General features: G+C 34.0%; 1 long non-coding RNA gene across 2 annotated transcripts; it reads right to left on the reverse strand.

Annotated features, from left to right (window-relative positions):
• Window positions 1-15,827: 15,827 nt before the first annotated feature.
• On the reverse strand, window positions 15,828-19,561 carry LOC130459185 (uncharacterized). Of its 2 annotated transcripts, XR_008918400.1 has the most exons (5): window positions 19,002-19,561; window positions 18,714-18,797; window positions 18,463-18,519; window positions 17,273-17,402; window positions 15,828-16,151 (listed from the first exon to the last, which is right to left on the reverse strand). It is a non-coding gene; the product is annotated as an uncharacterized lncRNA (long non-coding RNA). The 2 variants fall into 2 exon arrangements; XR_008918399.1 differs by lacking the exon at window positions 19,002-19,561 and having other exon boundaries at window positions 18,714-18,991.
• Between the last annotated feature and the right edge of the window lie 5,749 nt (window positions 19,562-25,310).

Genomic DNA, 25,310 nt, shown 5'->3' on the forward strand with positions numbered 1-25,310 from the left:
GGGTACCCAGTGGGATCGGTTCCGGGACCAGATACCCTGTACCAAACAGACACAAATGGTTCAAAAAACATGACGATTAGTTGTTATTTTGGGTTAATAAGTCTAGAAAAAAACAAATTAAAAATTGTCCAGCTTATTAACAATTTAACAATTTCATAGTTTATTACAAAAAAGCAGAATTATAACTTAATCTTTAACTTAATTGTTAATTAAGAAAACATTAAAAAAGTGAAGGCTAATCGGGTACCCGGTATCGGAACCGGTTCCAACGGTTATGGTACTAGTTCCAAAGATTTTGGACCCGAGTTGACTGGTTCCGGGATCGGTTTCAAAAATTAGGATCCGGTTATGGCCGGTTACCGATTCCTTTGTTTTTGACCGGATACCCGGTCCCGCTCACCCCTAATTTTACTGGGTTTTTTTTAATATAATTTCATTTTTTTTTTCTTCTGGATTAGTGAGATTGAAGAATGCTGAAAACGAAATTAAAGGAGTACTGTAGTATTTATGAATAGGAAGTGTGCGTAATGCGCCTTAAAGGTGATAATGTCATGACATTATACTACCATAGAATTACAAAGATGTCATGCCTATTGTACTACTATTATGCCAATGATAACTACAAATCATACTACACTCATATTTAATTATTGATTCTTATACTTGGTTGATGATATGAACATTAGAATTAGTATTTCTAGCTCGATTTCTGTTTCAAAATAATCTTTACACTTTCATTTTAATCTGATTCATAATGTTCTTTATATTGTGTTTTATATTATTTTGGACATAAAAATTTATTATCTTATCTTTTTACCCCACAACATTAACAAATATACTCTCAATTTCTCTAACTTTTTTTTTTTTTCCTTACATCCACCTATATTTTTACACATTCATCTTACTTGATCAATATTTTATTATATTTACCCACTTTTTTCCACACCCTCCCTTTGTTGTGTTAATACTAAGCTTGTGCAAATAGTAATTGTAAATAATATTATGAACCGAGTTAGTAGGTAAGTATATAGTCGGCCACGTAACAAGAGCAGTATTAGAGGGGTTGGTGAAGGTCGCGGTCTCCCCGGAGGTGTATCTATGTTGCAAATTGGGTAGACAAATGTATACCCTCTTTAAAAATAATTTGTTGCATATAATAACAAGGTAGAAGGCTTAGCTTAGTTGACATTCTTCCTCAATCAATGTATTCAAGCAACTTGATTGAGTTCAAAACCTCGCACCAGTAGTTTTTATTTTTATTTTTCCTCTTTTTTTTAATGGGCTATAAGCCTCTAGCTAGTTCGTCAATGTTTTTACTTCTTCAGTGTTTCATTATCTAACCTTTATGGATTACGAAGTATTATCATGTTTTAAGATTAAAAATTTTCCTCAAAAATGTGCCCTTATATGGACAATTTCTTATATCATATACAAAAATATTTTAAAATGAATAAAGAGGTTATCTTTGTAGGATATGATACTGTAAAATCCGAAAACGGTTATGTAAATGTGGGCCGAACATTTGATTTATGTGAGAAGTTGTGACGTGTCAGACAACATTGTCTTAGAAGCAAAATTAGCCCCGACAACGGTGCAATCGGAATAGGCGTTACCCCCAAGATTTTACACAGCAATTCGCCTTAATGTACAGGCAAATAAGACGAACTTAGAAACTCGTAATATGCTCAGAATAACATGGTTTTGTAAACAGAGAGGAGAAGGTGAATTAGAATATTTTCGGTGTCTTCAAATGACCTCCCAAAACCTGTTTATAAAGGCAGCATCATTTGTAACCGAAATCAGAATCAATTTCATAATCAAAACGTTTGTAACTGAAAATCAGAAGTTTAATTTTGCAATCAAAACGAAAACGAGTATCAAGGAACGTGCCACAAACACAAACCGAACCGGCCGAATGGCGTGGGGATGCCCCCTTCTAGCTCAAACCACTTGGGGAAGTAATTCAAAGTATAAACTATACTTCCCTATATTTAAACAAAGGGAGAAGTCCATTTTCTTTCCATGTGGGACAAAGCACTTTTCTTTAAATACTACACTTGAAATCCCCACTTTTCATTTCTACCAATGTGGGACATTTTCACAAAATGGTAAAACTCATTCTTTGCATTGTTTCCAACAATCTTAATGGTTTTTACGTGTTCAATAAAGAAAATTAGAACAACTTGAATTATACGAAGTATTTTCATAATTTGTATTCCATAGTTTTAAAGGGAGGTCGTGGGTACAATGAGTCAATGACTAATATAAGGCAAATACTTTTTTCCAATGTAATTATTAATTAATGTGATGAGATATTATATGCTTATATAGACCTCAATTTTTTAACATTACTTTTTAAAAAAAGAACTAGTTTAATTTATTTTACGTCATACTTTGTATTAAGTACTTATTAGAAAATGTCTATCATATCATATTTCAAAATCCTGGATACGCCACTGGGTCTCCCCCGTCGGCTCAAAAATATAAAATATTTTGCCACATCAAAGTGTACCAAAAAAAATGTTCTAATTGAGTTGTTTGTTGAAGTGGATGTAAAATCTTTAGATCAACGTTGTTGCGTGGATCTATATTAATTTTCTTGTAAATAAGATTTGATCTCAGGCATTTGATATATATCATTCTCCTAAAACTTTACCAACTATGTTGGCACCGACATTAACATTACCAGCAAATAAATAGTTTTGTTTGATTGATAGATCCTAACGAAATTTACATTTAAATCTGAGGAAACATAGATAAGAAAACTCACTCATTTTGGGTATTTGATTAATTGCTTTTTGGTGGATTTTTCACTATCTTTTAGTTATTGCCTTTTTTTTGTTAGTCAAACCGCAAAAAAAGTGTTAGGTAAATTGGCTTTTTAGTTAGCCGAAAAACCAACTTATCGGAAAAAAAAATGAAAAACTACTTTTTTTTGTATGGCTTTTGGATTTTCAATGTATCTTCAAATTACTTTTTTATCCTTACCTTTTCCCTAATTAACAATTAATAATAATGATTAATAAATAATTAACAATTAAAAAATGAATACAGAGTAATCAACGATTAACTATATATGCATTAAGAGCTATTAATTACTAAATAACAACTCATAATTTTTAATATCTACTAATTAATTACTAATTAAATTAATGATTATTTAAATAGAAGTAATTAATTAATTTACTTAATTAGTAATTTTAATTAATATATTCATTATTTACTAATTAAATTATTAAATAATTTATACAGAATAATCAATGATTAAGTGATTAACAATGGTTAATTATAAATTCATAATTTTAACTAATACTAATTAAGTTAATGATTCTTTAAACTAGAAGTAATTAATACTCCCTCCGTCCCAATTTATTCTTTACGCTTTCCGTTTCTAATGTGCCATTTTAATCTTTACACTTAGAATCTTTCATTTATATTGTAACATAAGTCTCTAATATTCTGTCAAAAATCGTGTCAACTCATTATTTCACCAATCAAATTCATTGGGTCATTTTAACCATTAAATCTCTCACACTTTCCCATTAGAACATTAAATCTTTTTTATTTTTCCAATGTCCAATTTTTAATAAACGTAATTTTCATTGTTTAAGTTATACAACAAGAAAATCTTTATCTACATCAATTATTTGTTAAATCACGTACATGATACCAAACGTAAAGAATAAAAAGGGACGGAGGGAGTTGTTATTTTTTATCACTCATTTATTACTAATATATCTCTATTATATAAGCCAGCTCCTGAGGGCTTTTAAGTAAATTAACTTTTCGTGTCCACCTTGAAAAATACCAAAATACCCTCTCCACTCCAACTCCCAAACCCTTCGCGTCTCTCAAACCCTTCGCATCTCTCAAACCCCTCGCTGCCCTTTCTCCCTCCGCCGCTTCTTTCTCTCTCCTCCCTTCACTCAATCTCCTTCACTCAATCTTTCCCCCATTCCCTCAATCTCACATCTTCGATCTCTCCTCCCTCCATGACAGAGAAAGGGCGAATGAGCAACCCGACGAATTGAACTTCATCATCTCAACGGGTTTCTCTTTCAAATCTCAAGTACTCGCTCAAATTGTTTCTCCCGATTTGCTATGGAATTGGAATTGAATTGTATATTTGTATGTAATTATGCATTTCGTTTTTGCTTTGCTGTATTCATGCGGTTTCAATGAATTTTCTTCAATTTATTTGTGTTATTTTTTGTGTGTTTTTGTTGTTCATCGGTTCAGATCCGTATTAACTTCTTTCGATTTCACCCAGAAGCCTCAAATTTGGGTTTTTATCAAAATCGAAGCTTTCTACAATAACCAGACCACGAATTTGGTGATTCTGCAATTTCTGATTTTGGAATTCATCTTTTCTGATAATTTCAATCATTACCCCCTCAATTAATTTTTTTGTTTTTCCTTACTTTTTTTTTTGTTTTTTTGGTGTGTTAATTTAGTTTTTTTGGTGTTAATTTCCTGATTTTGGAGTTCACCAATTGATGTTTAATTGTGCATTTGGGGTTCGTGGAAAATTGTGATTATTTTCACCATTAGCTCATTTAAAACATAGGTAATGTTTGAACTGGGTATTTGGTTGTTCTAGAATTACTGTTTTGTAATTGGACTGTTATTGAATTAGTTTTAGTTTTGTAATGACAATCTATGGCTTTAGTGTTGATTGTTGGTGTTTATAACTTCATACCATATTTCAATTTTATTTCAGTGTTGATTATTGGTGCTTTGCAGACTGGACCAATTTGTGTTTCGATTTTTATTGGATTTTCTCCCATAACGTTCAAGAATTCCAATTGAAACCTGGGTCAATTAAATCCCAGGTAATTCTTTTAATTTCTCTATTTTATTGCTTCGTTCAATTTCTTTTCGCTTTTGCTCGGCTTGAATCAACGGTTAATGTTTCTGAACTTGCCTAATTTCAACTAGGCTTTGGTAGTTAATTTTATGTCAAACTTTTCTGATTCTGTGCTTAATGTTTGTGGAATTTGTTGATTTTTTGCAATGAAAACTGATGAATCGGATCGGGAGCTTCCATGTCGGACGGTTCTTCTTCCGCCTATCTGTCGCCATCCAGTTCCATTCCGACAACCAGTGGCACGGTTGCCGAGTTTCTCACCTGCCTTCTGTGTCGCGAACTCTTCTCTTCTACCGCTGTTTCCTCTTCTAATCCGGTACTCTTTCTTTCTCCTCCATTATAATTAGCCCTAAGTTTTATTTTCTTTTATATAGTGTTAAAAGTTGTTGTAATTTCTTTGATGTTGGTATTGCCATTGTGAGAATTAACAAACATCAATTTGGTACTGTTGTCTGATCATCAAGCTGTTATGGTAGTATACGGCATTGAAAAAGGAATATTGCCCGATTTGTAGTAATTGAAATGGCTGTTGCTGTTTGTGTAGCCCCATATTGGGTGTAGTGTTCTTGATTGTTGTATGCTGGGGCATGGTTTGCGGAAAGGATGTCAGGGTTATTGATTTTGAGGAATTCAGTGGCTATAGGGGATATCTAGAGAAGAACACAAACTGGTGGGTAGTTGACTATTTAGATTCTCTTTTTGGTTGATTACATAAACTCTCTTAAAGTGAGGCCTAAAAAATGGTTTGTGGAGAAAATACTTATATAATTAAAATTGAATGAAGCATTTTCTATTTACTTCAATTGAGATTCTGCACAAGTGCTCCCATTTCAAAAACCTCATTGTTAAATTCTTCAGGAACTTTTGTTTTGTCATGGTATAAATGTACTGTTAAGGTGGACAGTTGTGATGAATTCCTAGGGATATTGTAGTTTCCTAAACACTTCCAATGGACTGATGGGGTATACTATTTGCATGGTAGTTTGTCCTATTCCTATTGGCCACCCAAGAGTTACACTTCATCATTCAAACATGTTCATAACTTCAGATGTTCTATTACCAAAACACCAGGAATTAGTTACTCGACTCTTCAAATATGTACGTCCTTCAAATGTTTTAGGTTAGATGCAGTAGGTTGATGTCTGATGCTAAACTGGAGTACCGAATAGTTTATTGTATGCCGGTAAGTCCGTTTTTTACCATTTTGCTGCTAAATCTTGGGCCTTTGGTATACCGGTAAGTCCGTTTTTAACCTTTTTCTGTTTACTCCATGAATTCAAACTTGAAAGATCTTAGAAACTTCAAGTTCTTTAGTAATTAAAATCACTTTGCAATGTGTTTTTGTCCTCAAACTCCGTAGCAATCAACTATTGAATGATAGTCTTATATTTTATAATCTATTGTTTCAATATAAGTCACGACTGGCTCAAGTTTTCCTCACATGTTGCCACCTCTAGAGTTTGTGACTACCAGTAGCAGTCTCGATGAAAAAAGTGAAGGGTATATGAGAGGGATTGTGGAGGAGAGATGGATAACATTGTTATAAATTTCGGAAGTTGGATCTTTGAGAAATTATAAAAGGAGTGAAGGTTATAGTAATTTCAAATGACATAGTAGTTTGAATCGTCATTTCAAATTCATTAGTTCATGCAATATTTTTTTAAAAGTTATACATAGTAGGATGTTGACCAGTTCAAATTTAAAAATCTTTCTGCGCTTTCCTTATAAAACCACCAAGCGGTTATTAAGATTTTCTTAAACTACATATCTACAATTAGTCGAACAAAAACGACATAAGTAACTTTAGAATCCAAAACACTCTGCTAACAAGCAATCAACACATATTTTTTGTTATTAATTCCTAAACTAATATTCGCCCTGATTTTAGGAGTTACAGAGTACAAATTTGTTAGCACAAAGTTTTTGAAATAATTACATGATTTACTTTGTTAACACAAATTTGTTAGTTAGCACAAATTTGTTAGCATAAAATTAGTTTGTTAACTGTGAATGATAGTTGGGAATGATAGTCTTATATTGAAGCTGATTTAATTTCCACAAATTTTGAAAGATATATATATAGTGATTGAAAGATAGTTAGCACAAAATTAGTTTGTTAGCCGTGAATGATAGTTGGGAATGATAGTCTTATATTGAAGCTGATTTAATTTCCACTTTGTGCAGATTATAATTATACCGGTGCATAACCTGTATATTTGATTCTTCGGCGCCGGCGATCATACTATTTCACCATTAATTCTTTTTTGGGCATTGCTTTAATTTTTCTGGGTTTGTTCATTTTAATTAATATGAAATTTTAGTTTGCTGTAAAAGGGTTATTACCTAGGTATTAGTTGTATCCTCTCCGTACCAGAGAGCTGATAGTCCTCTCTGAAATAGTAGATGAGCTGGTTGTGCTCATCTTCAGTCCTCTCTGAAATAGTAAATGAGCTGGTTGTGCTCACCAGAAAACTAAGCATGTGATTAATTGGGATGACTAAATTTTCTTAATTTGTTACTCTTATACTTTCTTTACTTATCAGTTTACAGGTTCTCAAACTAACCAAAAGTAGCAGTTCTGGAAAACCAAAACAGGTCTGTAATAACTTCCTTTTAGGCTGAAATGTTTCGTTCATATTTGAGGGATAATGTCTATCGGAAATGAATTGCTGTGTCTGAGAACAAATATATTTTATTATTTCATTTGTGCATGAAGAATCTATATGTGCAGAAAAGGGGTAGTTTAGTTTGCAGCAACATCTCCATAACCATTAATCAGTGCTGCCAAACATGAGGGAAGGTCTGGCTATTCTACCCCAAGGCTCACAGCCTCATAGGTCAATCACCAAACAAGAATTTGTCTTGATTTTAGAACAACTCCAACGAGGGAAGGCCTGGCTATTCTACCCCAAGGCTCACAACCACACAACTCCAGTCACCTCCAAGTTTTGATTTTTTTTTTTTTTGGTTGCAAATATTGAATGTCGTTTTATGTTGATGTATTGGATATGACAAGTAATTAAAGTAAGAAGTACGCAAGTAATTTTGACCTTTTTGTAATGAATTAGTAATATTCTTGGCTTAATGATTTTTTTTTTTAATTAGGGATCTTGCTCTGTTGTCAGTTAAAGTTTGGATTTCGTAAAAGTTTATGCAGTTTATCTACATTTTCAGTATTTTGTTAAAATTCTAATATTATCTCGCACGCATCGCGTGCATATAAGACTAGTTTTAAATATTATAACTAATTTGGTTAATTAATTAAGAATATATGGAGTAATAAATGGATAAAAATAATATTGTATTTAAATGTCATTTTAAATAGTCACAGCCAACCGCCAACAAATGAGTTTACCAAACATATTTATAAATCAAATAACCAACAGAAAAGTTAATGCCAACAACCAGTCAAACCACCCAAGTAAAACAACCAATAATGAACCACCAACAGCGAAATGCAAACACCCTCTTTGTGAAAAATAGAATGATTTTCTCATTAAACGAATTCAAGAAGAACAACAAAGCTTAAGCACGGAAATAGAGTATACAATATGAAGTCGATCATATGAACCTTATATTACACTCCACATACAAGAAAGAAATATACAATTACTGTTTTTTTTATATGTAGCGCATGAGTCACAAGTACAATACGCATCATCTGGGCCAGAGGACGAGGAATTATTTCGATTCTGACTTATCGTACGAAGACAACCACTACACTACTTTATCAAAATAGAGTACAATCTTACTGAGCCAAACTTGTACTACCTCCGTTTCAAAATGATCTTTACACTTTCCGTTTTAATTCGTTTTATAATGTTCTTTAAACTTTGCCCTTTATTCTATATTTAGACATGAAAATTTACTATTTTACCCCTCTTATCCCACAACATTTACAACTTTCCACTCACTTTCCATTCACTTTCTCTTACTTTATTTATTTTTTCTTTACACCCACCCACCTTTTACTCATTTACCATAGTTATTCATATTTTATTATATTCACTCACCTTTTTACACACTTTTATTATTGTGTATTAATATTTGTGCAAATAGTAACCGTAAAAATTATTTTGAAATGGAGGTAATACTCCGTATTTATAATCAATCGTCACTTGGGCATTTGTGCTTAGCAAAGTAACGCTCTAGTGGGGTCAGTTGGGGATAGCATTGGATGTGGAGGTGGTGGACATTTAGGCCTCCCCACAATGACCGATGAGTAAGAAGTGTCAATTCGGATAAACGGATTTGGTTCGGGTCGGGTTTATTGGTTCAAGTTAAAACGGGTTTATTTGGCTATCTGGTCGGATCGAGTCGGGTTGAAAATTTAACGGATCAGTTCGGGTTCGGATTAGTTGGCACGGGTTCATATCGGATCGGTTTCATGTCGGTTCGTGTTAATATCGGGTCGGGATATAATCGGGTCGGGCCATATTGGGTCGGTTTGTAAACGGGTTTAGTCGGGTAGTATCGGGTCGGATTCATATCGGGTCGGTTCGGGTTGGAGCACATCGGCTTGTAAACGGGTTTAGCGGGGTTGTAACAGGTTCATATCATATCGGGTCGTGTTCGTATCGCGCAGGGTTCATGTCTGGTCAGGTCAATTCGGATAAAATTATAAACAATATCGGGTTATTACTAAAATCACAATTTTCAATACGTTTATATTATAATATGGATTTCTTAATTAAGAGACAAGGGAGGTAACCAAATTTTAAAAGTGTTAAAATTTTAAGACCAATAGAGTTAGTGAGTATATAATATATGACTTAATTTTATCATAGATAACGATAAACTAATGACTAATACGTAGTATAATTTATCACCTCGTATTCATGACATGCAATTATTGATGAATTAATAACTATTAAAGTATCAATTAATAATCGATAATGATGAACTAATACGTAATTAATTTGTAAAGTTTGTAAATACAAGTTTAACGTATATTCATATTGGTTTAAGCAGTAACGAGACTAACATGTTCAACAACAAAACGAGACAAATTAAACAAGTTCAATCACTAGTAGAAAAAATGTCATTTGCAACTCATCAATTGCAACTTACACAAGTCATATGGGTTGCAAAGTAGGTTTGGTCAACGCGGGTCAATTATTAAATGAGCTACTCGCAGCGAATTCATTGACCCCGAGTTGCAAAAAAACTATTTAAAAAAAAAAAATTCGCAGCGCGTATAGACCATACAAGTTGCAATTAGGGGAATAAATTGCAACTCCCGCGCTGGTCGATTGCTGCAATTCTAAATAGTTGCAACTTTGGCCTTAATTTGAGGTTGCTGCAATTAATTTCAAACACTCACTCATTTCCTCCTTGTACTATGCAGATCTAGATCGATCGAATTCCAGAAAAAATATCTTATAATAAGTTGATTCAGTTGATTCAACATAGTTTTTCGATTATTCTTTGGTTATAACTTATAATAAGATTATACCGTATTGAATTAGATCAATTTAGTTCAATAATCGATTAGTCCGTTGAATATGAGTCAATAAAAGAGCACAAGACTAATAAAGTAATACAAATTCATAAGTTTTATAACATTGTCAAGTATAACATTCTACATTTGATTACTCTAATAAGCTAATAATTAATGAATTGATGATCATAACTAGTTTAAACTAGAACCCTACAAAACTATAACTATATAAGAATATAAATCTACAACGACATAATTGTGTATTATATAAGTAAATAGCTTTGTGAGATTATTTGTTTACAACTATCTAATTCTATATAACTTTATGAGATTATAGATCAGTTTACATCTACATAATTCTACAAGACTATAACAATATATACAGTAACATAGCTTTATTGGAAATACATCCGATAAAGAACAATATGTTAAATAAGTTTAGATTATAACATGTTTGGTTACTTACTCGGTTGATAAACAAGTGTTCGAATACTCGGCTGAACAACGCACATTGAATTATATCTTTGGTTTATAAAGGTACAAGAAGTACAAATTACGAGTTAAATAAGTTTGAATAGAACAAATTTCGTCATTATATTTTAAAAAGTAAATCAGTATTATGATTAAAAATTAGTTAATTGAACACGAATCAACCAAAATATATCACGAGACAATCTACGAGTAAGATACACAGGAGTACAAGTGGTTTATTTCATGAATCATAAGACAATTCACAAGTGAGATACACACGAGTACTAACACGTGATAATTATTGCTTAGGTGGATGATATGGATTATGGATATTGGTTTTGCTATCTAAGAGAGCGCCGCACGGATTCGATGTGAAAACATTTTGACAGTGTTAGTCATGATAAATTTATATTTTATTACGGAGTATTTTTCGATGTAAACTATTAACCTAATTTTTATTTATTATCTTTCTTATTCTGACATTAATTTATAAAAATGTTCTAGTCTATAGTAAAAATTATGATTTGAATCAAATAAAACGTGTTACGGTTGTCTTGTAGTTCGGGGGAGACGGGTTATAAGCGGTTTGAATTAAACGGGTTGTAAACGAGTTACGTGTTGTAAACGGTTCTGGTTGAAATAGTTCGGGTTGAAACAGTTCGGGTTGTGAACATGTTTTTTCCGGGTTGAAACGGTTCGGATTGAACAAATCGGGTCATTAACGGTTTTCGGGTCCATTTGGTTCGGGTAGGAATGGTTCGGGTTGCAGCATGGCGGTTTGTTATCGGATATCGGATCTTAATGGGGTTAATATTTTCGAGACAGTTCAGGTTCGGGTTGAACATTATCGGATCGGGTTTCGAGTTGCACCTCACGAGTTATTAACGATTAGATTAACCCAGCGGATTCAACGGTTCGATTTGATAATTGACAGCTCAACCGATGATATATGTAACAAATTACATGTTGGTAAAATAACCTGCACCATTTATAAAAATGAATAATCATATCTACTTCTGTTTCAAGATGATCTTTACATGTTCTGTTTTAATTCGTTCATAATGTCTTTTACACTTTGTTTTATTCTATTTTTAGATATGAAAATTTACTATTTTATCCTTCTTACCCCACAATATTTACAATTTTCCACTACTTTTCTTACTTTATTCTTTATTCTTTTTTTTTTATACTCATCCACAGTTTTACACATTTTTCTTACTTTATCCATATTTTATTATATCCAACCAAAATTTCTACATTTGTTTTAATATTTATGCAAATAGTAACCGTAAATATCTTTATTAAACATAGGTAGCTATGTTACCTCGAAATTTAACAAAGTTTATATGAACTAAATAAAATATTAACCTAAGACCTTTTTTGATGATTAGCTTACTATCAGGGTTTTTTTTTTTAATTGACCTAAAAGACCACAATACAATTAGTCTAAATGGTACAACAATTAATTATTAGCCAACAACCAGCAAGGCAACAACTAATTAATACAAGCGGTTGCCGGGAAGCAGGGGGTGCAAAATAGTGGTAAGTATAACCTGATGAAGCGACGTGGTAATGGTGTGGAGGGGCTGGATGTGGATAAGGTGGTGGCGGACTTGAGTACCGGTTGTCAATACCCCCTGCAGCATGTACATATGTACTGTACTTAGATGAATTGAATCATAAAACTTAATTTTGCTAATTACAATTTGGTCTATTGATTAAGAGTTGAGAAATATGTTAGGATAAATCTCAAAAAAAAAAAAAAAAAAAAAAAAAAAAAACACACACACGGTTCTGAGCTTAAACAAGATTAATTACCAGGAATTCTGGCAGCTTGAACAACCGAAGGTGTTGAAAGAAAGGAAATGAAAGTAAGAATAATAGCGAGTACCAAAGTCTTGATCATGTTAGTTGACATTTTTTCTAATGTAATCACTGAAAACCTTAAGAATTGCGGAGTACTTGCGTACTACTCGATCTGTAGTTACTACGTATATATATTAATGTACTATATGTAAACGGGTATTACTCCAATCCGTATATTAATTAAGTACTACTAGAGTACTAGTAGTAGTTTTGAATCCATGCAATAATGTGCATATGTACAGACATATTGTCGTAGTAGGTGGTCGAATCAATTAATGATACATGCAATTAAAATCTATTAAAATTGTATGGTTTGTTACTTGTTGGATATATTATGAAATTAATTGTACAGGACACCCAAAATAACCACAACCCACCAATTACTTGTTGGTTCATTGGTCATTGAGGCTGAATTTGGTAGGGCGGACCGCGTGTTCGATTTCTCGCAATATCAATTGGGAGAGGACTGAAACCTATCCACCTAAAACTCGCCCCGAATTCGGATTACCCCTAAAGATGAACCGAGTGATAACACCAATAAAAAAAATAACGTCGACCCAATACTCTAATCAATACTCGGTACGTAGCAATACACCATGAATGTTAAGTTGTTAACCTATCAAGAGTTTGTATTGTTTTGGTCATACAATGAAGAGTTTCCACCGCTTTCAGCAAGTGGACTAGTCTCCCGCGGTAGTTTATATGGGTACCACAATGTGTAGCATCCCTCCCAAATGTAATTTTTTCCATACCCGGGGCTCAAATCTGAGACATTGGTTAAGGAGCAAGAGACCCTTAACAATTCACGCCAACCACAATTGGTTTCAAGAGTTTCTATGGTAATACTTTGTAGTCTTGTGATTTCAATTTCATTGTTCCGTCACTTATGTGCGTCATGTGCGTGTTAATTGTGAGTGCCCGTGCAAATTACAAATTAGAAAGTCTAGTACAAGTTTATCAGACTCAAAATAACATCTCAATTTGTTCATTTCGAAATCATAAATTATATTTATGGTGTTTGTCAAATATGTCTAATTCTCTTATCATTTCAAATATCTTAAAAATTCAACAACTTACGTCATTTATATGTAAGATGCTTGAAATGAGTTGTTAAATACGTAGTATAACCTTAACGTGCTACTCCGCATTGAAGTATTACCATATACTTCATTCGTCCTGAGTACCGTTTTGACTTTTTGCACTATTTACATAATTCACTTTGATCCTATTGTATTTTCAATATATGAAAACAAATGTTACTATATAATATATTGTTGGCTTTATCTTAATACTTCCTCCGTTCTGGAAAAATTCCACCACTTTGTATTTTACACTATTCACATTACGACTTTGGCCATTTTTTGCGATTCACACGTAAGAAAATTGTAGTCATGTGGGGTCATGCTAGATTCGTATCAGTCTATATTATTTAAACGAAAATGATAAAGGTCGCAACATGCGACCTTTAAGCCGTGTCGCAATGATGACATGGCATGCTTATGTGTCATCATTTAAATTGGAAATTAAAATATTTAACTAATATAATTTATTATACATGTTAAGAAAAAAGGTAGAAAAATCTTAATATTCTAATTTGTTTATTTTTTTATATCAACTACCTTATTTACAATTTTTCATAGTAAAAATATCTTATTGATAGTAAAAATATTGTGAAGAAGCATAGCCTACGTGGCGCCTATATGTACCAATTAAATTCCGACACGTAGGATTGCGACAACTAAATGTTGTCGCAACTTGCGACCTTTATCATCACCCTTATTTAAATATTAATTTTTTATAATGTTTAATTATACACGGTTTGAGATATTAAGAGTTAAAGTAATGTGTTATTAAAAGTCAAACATGATGTGATATTTATGGAACGGAGGAATTATATATTTTCAGAATATTAATATTTTATAATTTTTTGTAGTATGTAGTTAAAGATATTAGTGGTCAAAATTGTGTATTGACAAACATATCCAGTCAAAACGATACGCATCCGAGACGTATGGAGTACTCTAATTAGTAGTTTAAGTGCAAGATAAGGTTTTGACCTTCTATTATTTTGTGAACCAAGTAATTTTCATGTACCTACTTACAAATGATTGATGTGTATATGTTATATAAATTGGCTATTTCATGACTAAAAAGTATGGAATATAGACAATAATTGCTTCTCTATCCAAGCTATGAAATTGTATAGTTTTGTGAGTCGTCATTGTTGTAAGATTTAATTTATTTGATAATGAAATTTCCTATTTGTGTTATGCAACCATCTAGATCATTTACGTTGATTAAACATAAACCATTGTTTAATTACATTAGTTGTGTGAGTTAAGCCTCTAGGCTCTGCTCACCTTACAAAATATGATTTTGTTGCTGGACCACTTTGAAGTCCTTTTCAACTTGCATTATAAAACACGTTGTTTCTTTTTTCCCTTAACATTACAATATTTAGATTATTACATTTGTCAACACGTAATTTTGGCCAATAACATCTTTTGTCTCCTACCAATAAAAAGTATACAAAGAGTATACAAAGTTGATGTATTGAAAATCTATAGTTAGACTAACGATTAATCCAATAACATTTTACAGAATCGTACTTATTTCTGTTGTTGTCAAAATAGTACGGATTATGCAAATAGTGTAAACTGCAAGGTCAAACTATTAATCCAATATTTGTATTATCATAAAATTTTATTTTTGTTGTTGTGGGCCTTGTGGATAGGCTTGGTAGTCCCGCAATCCATTAATGAGTTAGGATTTTCGAACACCGTCTGAGCCCAAAGATTAAAACTCACCATCTTACGAAGGTGCGGACTGCAGAGTGTTAATCTGGGTTCGGGCTTCCAAGAAAGCAAGGCCCAATATAAAAGCTGAGCTGTTTTAGTTGTTTTATTTCTTTGAATTTTTATGTAACTAGTTGTTGGCCGGCGCGCCGTCCACAAGGTATAAAAAAATTAACGAGGCACATACTTTTATCAAGATACCTCAATTATTGTTAATTAATATAACTTTATGTTTGTATTAGCACTGGTTTTAAAGTTGTGATCTCATTAAGTATTATGATAAGACCTCGGTTTACGAGGGTGAGTATGTCAAACGTTTGAGCAAAAGTAATATCGATTAAGCAGCAAATTGTATCTCAAATGGTATTTTATTTGTTAGTTTTATTATTTTCACAAGTCTTGAATGAGCATGGGTGAAGTGAAAAAATTAGATAAGTTTGAAAAAGTATTAAGAAGAATCTGAAAAAATAAAAATAATAAAAGCTAATGTGAAAGTCTCGTGCTCACTCCTCTAATTAATGTTTCTCTAAAGAGTGCTAATATGTATAAATTAAATACATGAATGTCGTTTAAGCGGTAACAGATTACATCTCAATTTGGTAATTCCGGTGTGACGGATGTTTTGTTCCAATTCTAATAGGTGCGAGCAATATGCATAGATAGATGAGGTTAATGCCACAACTTATAGTACTCTGCAAACAATCACATCCCTCTACATTTAAAAAAAAAAGAAAAATTAAATCACTAAACACAAATGCAAGGTGTATAGATTCCAGATAGTTAGAAAGAAGAGTATGTAGAATCACTTGACTAATTAACTTATAAAAGGAGTTCCAATTGCCAGGCTTCTTACTTTCACCAACAATAGTGGATGGCTGCTTCATAGACAATACCACAAATTGGAAGTACATCATCCAACTCAATTAGTATATACAATAACTATAAGAGTTCAGAAAGTTTATGTTTCCCTTAATTTTTTCACGTTTGCCAACGCATGTTTTGTATCGTATTTATCTATAGTTACACAATATTAAAAATTATAATTTTTTGATATTCTTAAAGTGTTCATGGAAACGAATTAAACAAGATCCCACATGAATATGTTTTTTCTTATATATTGTAAATAATATAGAAGATTCTCTTCTATTGTAAATAGTGTCAAAAACCTCAATTGGAACATCATTATGGAACGGATATATATATATATATATATATATATATATATATATATATATATATATATATATATATATATATATGAAGAATCCACCAAGTTGGTAATCAATACCAAACCCCCAGAGAAAACCGAGATAAAATTTTATTTGTTTGTCCATATATTCATCGAGCCACTGGGTCAACTATAAACTGAGAGAACGCAATAACATCAAGTATACATGCACACATCAATCGCAGTTCAACTATAATCATGTTACATAATATCTAAGAAAACGATTTGCAAATATCAAGTAAGCAGTAAAACTAAGTAGGCATATAGTTGAGTGCTGTGAAATATTTCAGAACAGACCACTGGAGTTTGAGATTTAAATACTTCATTTAATAAACTAATAAAAGATTCAAAGCTTAATTAGCAACTCATACACTCTTTGTAAAATCATGCAAAATCTAAAATGTAAATGGCCTAGATAAAGTGAAGTAATTGCAGACGGAGAAAATACTATATACCTCACACCAAATTTGAGTTATGACAACACAAAATAAGTCAGAATTCAAACAAATAGAAGCTTCAATTTAGTAGGTGTCCTACTTGATCAGGTAAAGAGTGAAAGAGACAAAAAAGAAGTTGGAGAAGTTAATAAGAAAACTCATGATTACCTCTCGGCACAAGGACACTTCTCCTATGGAGATGCCGCTTGAAGTCCTTCAACTATAGTCACAGATGAAGCATTGCAGCCACACATATAGCAGAATATAAGACCACAACTAAGACCAACTGGGTCAAATACTGTATCATGTTTTAGGAAAAACACAATGTCAATTTCTCATATAAGACGTGTACTAAAAATGTCAATTTCTCATATAAGATGCGTATTAAAAATAGGAAAAGTTGCTGCCAATCCTAACAATATTGAAAAGATGTCACTATCTGGAATAAAGCTGCAGTAGTGAAGCATTTTGGGCACTGTGCCACTGTCCATGAAATAAGATAGATTGCGGGTGAATTAGGTACATGCTATGTAAAGTGCCAAGATGTCAAGACAATGCCAATTCCTACTGGGCTTACTTGGTCAATGAGGAAGATGTGGCAGAGCTGAGAGGTGTTTACAAGCTGCTGGTGGTTTTGTTGCCTTTTTGTGCATAATGAAAAATACAGTACTCAGAAAATGTACAAGGCGCTTAAAAATGTTAGAGAGCAAGTGCCGTGAAAGAGAGTAATCTGTAATAATAGAGCTAGTCCGAAATGTATCTTTATTGTATGGCTTGATATTCAAAATAGGCTTGCTATTCAGGATGGCTAAGTGGAATATCGGTATTAAAGGTTTTTGTGGAATTTGCAAGATTCAGGTTTAAAGCACCGAGCATTTTTCTTTGATTTATTCTAAGGAGGTATGGAGTAAAATTCTCTTAAAGATGGTATGAGCAGAACTATACAAAGTTTTGAGGAAGAGAGATAATCAAGAAAATCAACATAAATACAGGGCATCGACATTTCTTTCAAGACCAATAAATTAAAAACATCCCTATAAAATAAGAAAGAAACATGCAATTCCTCAGAACATCCCCTCTCAAAATAGAGAAAAGAAGGAGAAGCTGACACTCCCACTTCCAAATCAACACAACTATAAATCTGCAAGCCAAAGAGAACATATAACACAAACAAGACCCCTACAAAGAAGACATGAATATATGATACAACAAAAGCAAACCAACAATGAGTTGTGAGATCATGACTACATCACAAGTAAACCAACTGTGACAATAATGTTAAAGATACATTAAACACAATTCAGGATATGCAACATAACTTATTCAAGTTCACAAATCTTTTAAGAGAAGATATATACCTGAGCAGTACATATGTTGCTAGTAGCCTTATCTTTTCAAATGTGGTGCTCTCTTGTCTGCATTGCCATACAAAAATCGAATCTCAAAGTATTTCAATCATTATGCCATTTTTTTTTTACCAATATGGAGGTTCTCACCTTTGAGATAGGTAATAGATTCATTGAAGCAGATCAAATGCAAAAATCAAGCTAAAGGTGAGTACCCTAAATCCAATGCAAAAATGTCAAGTAGTGTTAATCAGAATCCATACCTTCTTATTTCTAACCAGAAAATCTTCTCATTTGAATCTCTCTGTAGCCCTAACCCTGGCCTCCAATCTTTTCCCTAGAACAACCTATGAAGAACAGATAAATTAGTGACCCATGCGAGGCAGTTAATATTTGTCACTTTCAGTATTCTATTGCCTAATTTTATTTTGAAGGTGAAATTGTGTTAAATACGCACAGTACAAAGAATGAAAATAGAATGTAACTGAAAATGGAAAGAACTCTAGGTTTGGCCATTTGACGGTTGTAGATTACAGAATATAGCCGATTACCAATGAGTCAACACGCACATCAATTACCAATGAATCCCACCAATTACCATGAATCTATGAATCCCACCAAACAGAGAACCCATGAATCCCACCAATTACCAACGAGTCAATACCCGCAACAACCTCTTACAAATGCCTAGCCTCAGGATACTCCAGCAGTTGACACTTCACATATTCAACTACCTCTCAAGCTATGCGTAAGGTGATGATTCTTGTTGACCCTAAAGTTTTGATGATGACAAAGCAAACTCCTGACAATTGGTTAAGTTATGTTGCATAATAGGTTCCGAGATCCTTAGAGGGATAATGCTAAGTTAAGGAGATCCTGAGTTGGATAAACTAAGCAACGTGGAATATAAGCAAGTAATTGATCCATATCAGACACTACATTGAACAAATAATCATTAAGCAAGGCGAGATCCTTAGGCGAGTTCCTAAGGCGAGATCCTCATATATTATGTGGATCCTCGGCGTTCCAGAGAAGGAACAAATTGGGAAGTCTTCGAGTGAAGCTTCTAAAGGTGCAACATGAAGACTACAACATATGAGTTTATGTTTTAGGATTTATGTAAGTATTTAATAAAGTTTATAAGTAATTTGGTATGAAAGGGACATAGTATTTTGGTACGTTTTAAATGAAATATGTTAACTGTAATTATAAAAGAGTTTTAACTTGGAAAATCTTTTTAATAAATAAAATGTATTTAATTAATAAATGAAACATAGGATTCTGATTTACTCTCCTTGTTTCTCAAGTAAAAGTTTTTCCACGTTCCTTGAAACTCTCCCCACGTATTTCTGTTCAACGTACATTTAGTGTTTTGATTTGGTCTCCCTTGTTTCTCTCCAACTATGCCCATGTTACTGAGCAGTAACTGTTAGTGGGTGGTTGAGGGAAACATGGGTACCAAACCCTAAGTAAAACTCTCCTATAAAAGGAGAAGAGTTTTAGCTTTTCAAAAAACACAACTGATTTCTACAAAATCTATCTTAAAGAGCTTAAACGTTTTAAAAGAATCAGTTGGCAAAATAGAGTGTTCCTTGAGTTCCTTATTACTATAAGCTTTATTACGTACTAGAGTTTTATATCAAATTGTATTTTGGGTTTAAGGGTTGAGTGATCCTTAATTGACTTAGAGTTAAGTCAAAGAGAAACAGAGCGACTTAGAGTTAAGTCAAAGAGAAAAGGAGCGACTTAGAGTTAAGTCAGAGAGAGAAAGAGGAGCACAGTAATCAAAGGGGATTGCTGTGGGGAACTCGTGTTCGAGAGGAACTCGAGTTAGAGAGTGTATTTGTAATAGAGTTATTACATTAATACAAAAGAGTAGTGAGGTTCTTCTTGATTAGGGTCAAGAAGGTTCCTCCATTTTATATCTTTCTTCGCTCATTATTCTCAGTCTCTTTATTGTTTAAATTTTGGCGCCGTTGCCGGGGAGACGGTTTTATTTTTCTTTTTAGCTTTTATTTTTGGTGAGACTACATTGTATATATTTTTTTTCGTTTGTGTATAAAATTTCCCTTATTTTTTTTTTATATACATGGCTTCTATTTGTTTTCCTCAATTCGAGAATGAAGTGTTTTGGAGTCTATTATTATAGACTCGGAGATTTTCTTGGTCCAAATCATCTTTTTGAACAATGGGAACTATGTATGGTGATTTATGAGGGATTGAATGAAGATACAAGATTGGTGTTGGATTCCATGAGTAGTTATATATTTGTGGAGAAGACTCCAGAAGAGTGTTGGGATTTGATTGAGCAATTAGCTAGGGATACATATGAGTGGGAGATGACAATGCTTGTTGAACCTACTCTGCAAAATTTCTCTTTTCCTATTCCTCAAACTCACACCCCTCCCCCGTATTATTGTTCTTGGTGTCATTGTCATGAACATGATACTTCTCTTTGTCCCTATAGCGAGTCATATGTTAAAACTGTCAACCCTTTCCTTCGATTTAATACGCAAAATTTCCAACTCGAACCATCTTATTATGACATGAAAATCCTTTATAATGATGATGATGATGATGGTGGATTTGTTGAGAATGTTAGTTCATTAGAGGAAGGTTATCATTTGACTTTTGGTACTGATGAGGAAAAGTTGGATATAACGGAGACTTTGGAGGATGAAGAATCACTAATGGTTGTAGAATCGATGGTTGAGAAACCGTTGGTTGCGAAACTTTTGGTTGACGATTTTAGTGACGAGTTTGTTCACGAGGGTGGAATTATAGGTAAAAGCATCAATGTTGAGCCTATATCTCCTTCCGCCTATGTCCCGTTCTCGCGGAGGCTTGATCTTTTTCCTACATCCCCCATGTTAAGTCTTTCGCACTTTATCAATAGGTCTCCATTCCATGATACATTTGACCTTGCCGACCTTGATGCTCATTCTAAAACGTTTACATTGCCCGAGGAGCAATTAGAGGGAAGTTGTAAATATTCTCCTTTTTCTTTTTCTTTTGATTTTTCCTCTACTTCTGATTCTTTTTCTTTTGGTTTTATTTTTTCTGTTTATTTATCTAATACCCTATATGCGAGGATGAATTTGGTTTTACTCAAGCCATACGCAGTGCTCAATGACATGTTTGCAGGGGCATTTGATAAATTACTCAAGGCGTTGGATTCTTCTGATTAACAATTTGAGTGGAGTCAAGCTAATGACTTAAAACGAGCGCTTATCGGGAGGCAACCCGATTCCTATCTTTCCCTCATTTCAATTTTCTTTATCTATTTCCATTTTATTTTTATTTGGTTAATTTATTGGGGAAAAAAAAAAAAAACAACAAAAGCACAAAAATATTTTCCTTTGAGTTCACTTGAATTCATAATTTTATTTTATTTTTTGATTAGTTTTCGTTAATCGTATTTATTTATTTATTTTGCGTTTAATTTTGCTAACGATTTTTTTATTTTCTTTGAGTTCACTTGAATTCATAATTTTATTTTATCTTTAGATTAGTTTTTCGTTCATCGTATTTATTTTATTTATTTTTGTGCATTTAGTTTCACTAACGATTCTAACTTTTGAATTTAGTGGTGCTTGAATTATTATTTTTTCAGAATTATAGGGTCAAGATCAAGTTAATTCCGAAAATCCGATGCATCGACAAGTTTTTGCAAGCCACAATAATGCAGCGACGAGCTGCACTCGCGCATTCCAGCGCTCACCCAACGAGCTAGCTCGTCGCACTTCGTTGTGCGCACAACCAGCGACTACCCAGCGGCCTCGCTGAACGTTTTTGGCCCAATTTCACAACTCTCTGCCTTGCCCGCTGGATTGCCAGCGACCACGCTGGATTTCCGCCCTCCCCTTATTCAAAAAACAAGAAAAACAACTGACATCCCTCACCCACAACACCGCCTACCACCCAGCCCATCCTCCAACCTCTCCCTCGTTACTCGCCGGCATCAACTCCCACCTCACCGGAGTTCGGCGCCCAGCCCACCACCTTCCATCACCCACGAACAGAAGAGGTCCAGCCCTCCTTCGTACCTCCCTCTCCCTCCTTCGAATTCCTCCCTTCGCCATCCACCACCATCGCACCACCTGCACCACCGGCAGCCAATCACCGCCGTTGCACTACCCTTCGACGACGACCACCACCAACCCGCCACCTTCCCCTCTCACCCACGCAACAAACATCACCCCCCCCGCGCAACCAATTCGCGAACCACCAGTCGCCCCTCCTCTCACGCAAAACACCCCTACCCTCGCCATCTTTCTCAGCGAACCGCCGCCGTTGCACTACCTTCGACGACGGCCACCACCCACGCGCCATCCCCTCCAACCTCTCTTACCCGCGCAACAACCACTTCAGACCAGCCACCATCCGCCACCATCCGCCACCTTCCCACCCCCTTCTTTACCTCTCAATTCTCCCTCCTTCACCATTATATTGGTTCATGAATTAAAACCCTAACTTTTGAAATCAATTTGGGGGTTTTTATTCTTTGTGGGCATTGACAAATTGTGTAGTATCGTGGCTTGTTTGTGAAATTCACGGGAGTTCGTAACCAAATTCTAGTCTTTGTGGTGCAAAATGGTATTAAAATTTAAATTTTCCTAAACTTTATTCACTTGAATCATATTTTGAAACGAAAAATTGGAATTTGATATTGATATTGGTTGTTGAATTCGAATTGTTTCGTTGTTGGTGAATATTATATGAATTATTTGTTGAGATTGGTTAACGCTCGTTGGTTGTTGAGTTTGAATTATTAGCATTGAGCGAATATTATTATTGATTGGATTGCTCGTTGGGATTGCTCGTTGAATCTTGAAGTATGCACCGTTTTGGTTGATTGGAGTATTTTAAATCGTGGTTGTTGTATCATGAAAGCAACTAAACCAACAAGCTATCACCCAAATCCACCACATTTATGGAGATTGTCTCTTTGCGTCGTCAGTTTGAAGCTTCTGGCCACACCGCTTCTACTGTCGGCAGTCCTACCGAGTCTTACTCGGTCGACGAGGCTCATCACGAGTGAGCACTTTCCATCTCTCTCCCTTGTTTGAGTTATATTGTTGCTATTTTCACAGTGAGGGCACTGTGTTTTGTTTAGCTTGGGGGAGGGATATCTATCTTTATTGCTTTCTAGTATAGTTTTATTGCTTTTTTAGGTGTTGTACGCTTTGTATCGTCCATTAGGGGTGGGAGTTTACGTGCAACGAAAAAAAAATGTACTGCTTTCCTAGTGTTATTGTTCAATTTAGTTGCATTCTTACTTGCATTCATATGTCTTTATACCCTGCATTGTGCAATTGACTTTCAAACTATGTTCGGGCTTTATTTGACTCTCTTGAGCTTCTTTTGAACTTAGTTATGATTCTGAAATTCAGTCGGTCATGCTATACATTGATAACTGCTTGGCATTGTGTGAACCAAATGAATGGTATGCGGTAAGATGTTGGTCTCGTGTCAAGAATAGCTAGCCAATTATCTTGCAGGTCACCTTACTATGTGTTTGTGTGATTGATGTGACTTGTTATCGTATGATTTTGGCTTGAGATTCATTAGTAGTTTAGTTGCAACTCACGCATGCCGCGTATGACAGAGGCCATTCTCTTAGGAAGCCTTCAGACGAATTTAGAAACATCAGTTCCTGCCTTTCATACCCATGTTGTAGCCTTGTCTGTTTATTGTTTTAACTCCACAAAATTGAGCCCTATTAGCCCCGTTGGTTACTTGTCCCGAGTCTAGCTTGGGGGAGCTTCGGTGTTCGTAATGGTTTCATTGGTGTTGATTGATTGGCACACTAAGCCAATAGTTCGTGGTTCGAGGCTATGTTTGGATTTGTGGTTCGGAAATGGTGTATATTATTGTTGGCACCCAAGCTTGTAACAGTTAGCATTAGATTTATTATGTACTTTCGATTTCATTATCTAGTTTCATTTTCATACCAAAATAAATAAATAAAAAAAAAAAGAAAAAAAAAGAAAAAAAAAAGAAAAAAAAAAGAAAAAAAAAGAAGAAGAAAAATAGAAAAAAAAAGAAAAAAAAAAAAGAGAGAAAAATCAAAAAAAATATGTTTCGTTTTTGTATGTAGTCTGAAAGTTGGGAAAGGGGAATGAAGAAAGATCATTGACATTATATTATGTTTTTCCCTTGGTTATAACTTGGTTGATTGTTCGGGTTTCATGGTTCGATGGAGTTGGATTTGCGGCATTATCACGCCGACGCATGTAGTTCACCTTTGCTCCCCAAGTTGGACCTTACTCTCACTTTTTCCCAAATTATACCCTACCCTTTGTTTTTACCTATCCCCATTACAAGCTTATTATAAAGACCTCTTGATCGGCATGTTTGTTTTGTGATTGAATGAAAATCGTTTCTTGCTATTGTCATCTTACCCCATGTTGCATCATATATTTATATTCTACAAGGTATGCGGCGACGACTAGCTTGATTGAGAATAGTTTGTGGCTAAGCTTGGTTGTTTCGATTGTGGATCACGATGCTTTGTGGTTCTATTTGTATCCGAGCTAGATTTCTGTCTCAATAACTCTGTTTGATTGTTTGCTCGAGAGTTGGGTTGGTCTTACCATGGTTTTGTGAAAGTCATGTGCGTCTTGTTTCTCTACCTTTGGTTTAGTGTTGCTTGGGACAAGCAACAGTCTAGCTTGGGGGAATTTGATGAGTCATATTTGTATAGGGTATTTTAGGCGCATTTAGGTTGCATTAATAGGCATTTATATCATTTTAGTTGCATTTAGGATCACATTTGCATAAGTTATCGTTCTCGTACTCTATTACGCCCCGTTTGTGTTTTCTTAATGTTTCAGGTGATTTTACGGTCATTTGGATGC

This window comes from Spinacia oleracea, chromosome 4, assembly GCF_020520425.1.
Source record: "Spinacia oleracea cultivar Varoflay chromosome 4, BTI_SOV_V1, whole genome shotgun sequence".
Lineage (NCBI taxonomy): Eukaryota > Viridiplantae > Streptophyta > Magnoliopsida > Caryophyllales > Amaranthaceae > Spinacia > Spinacia oleracea.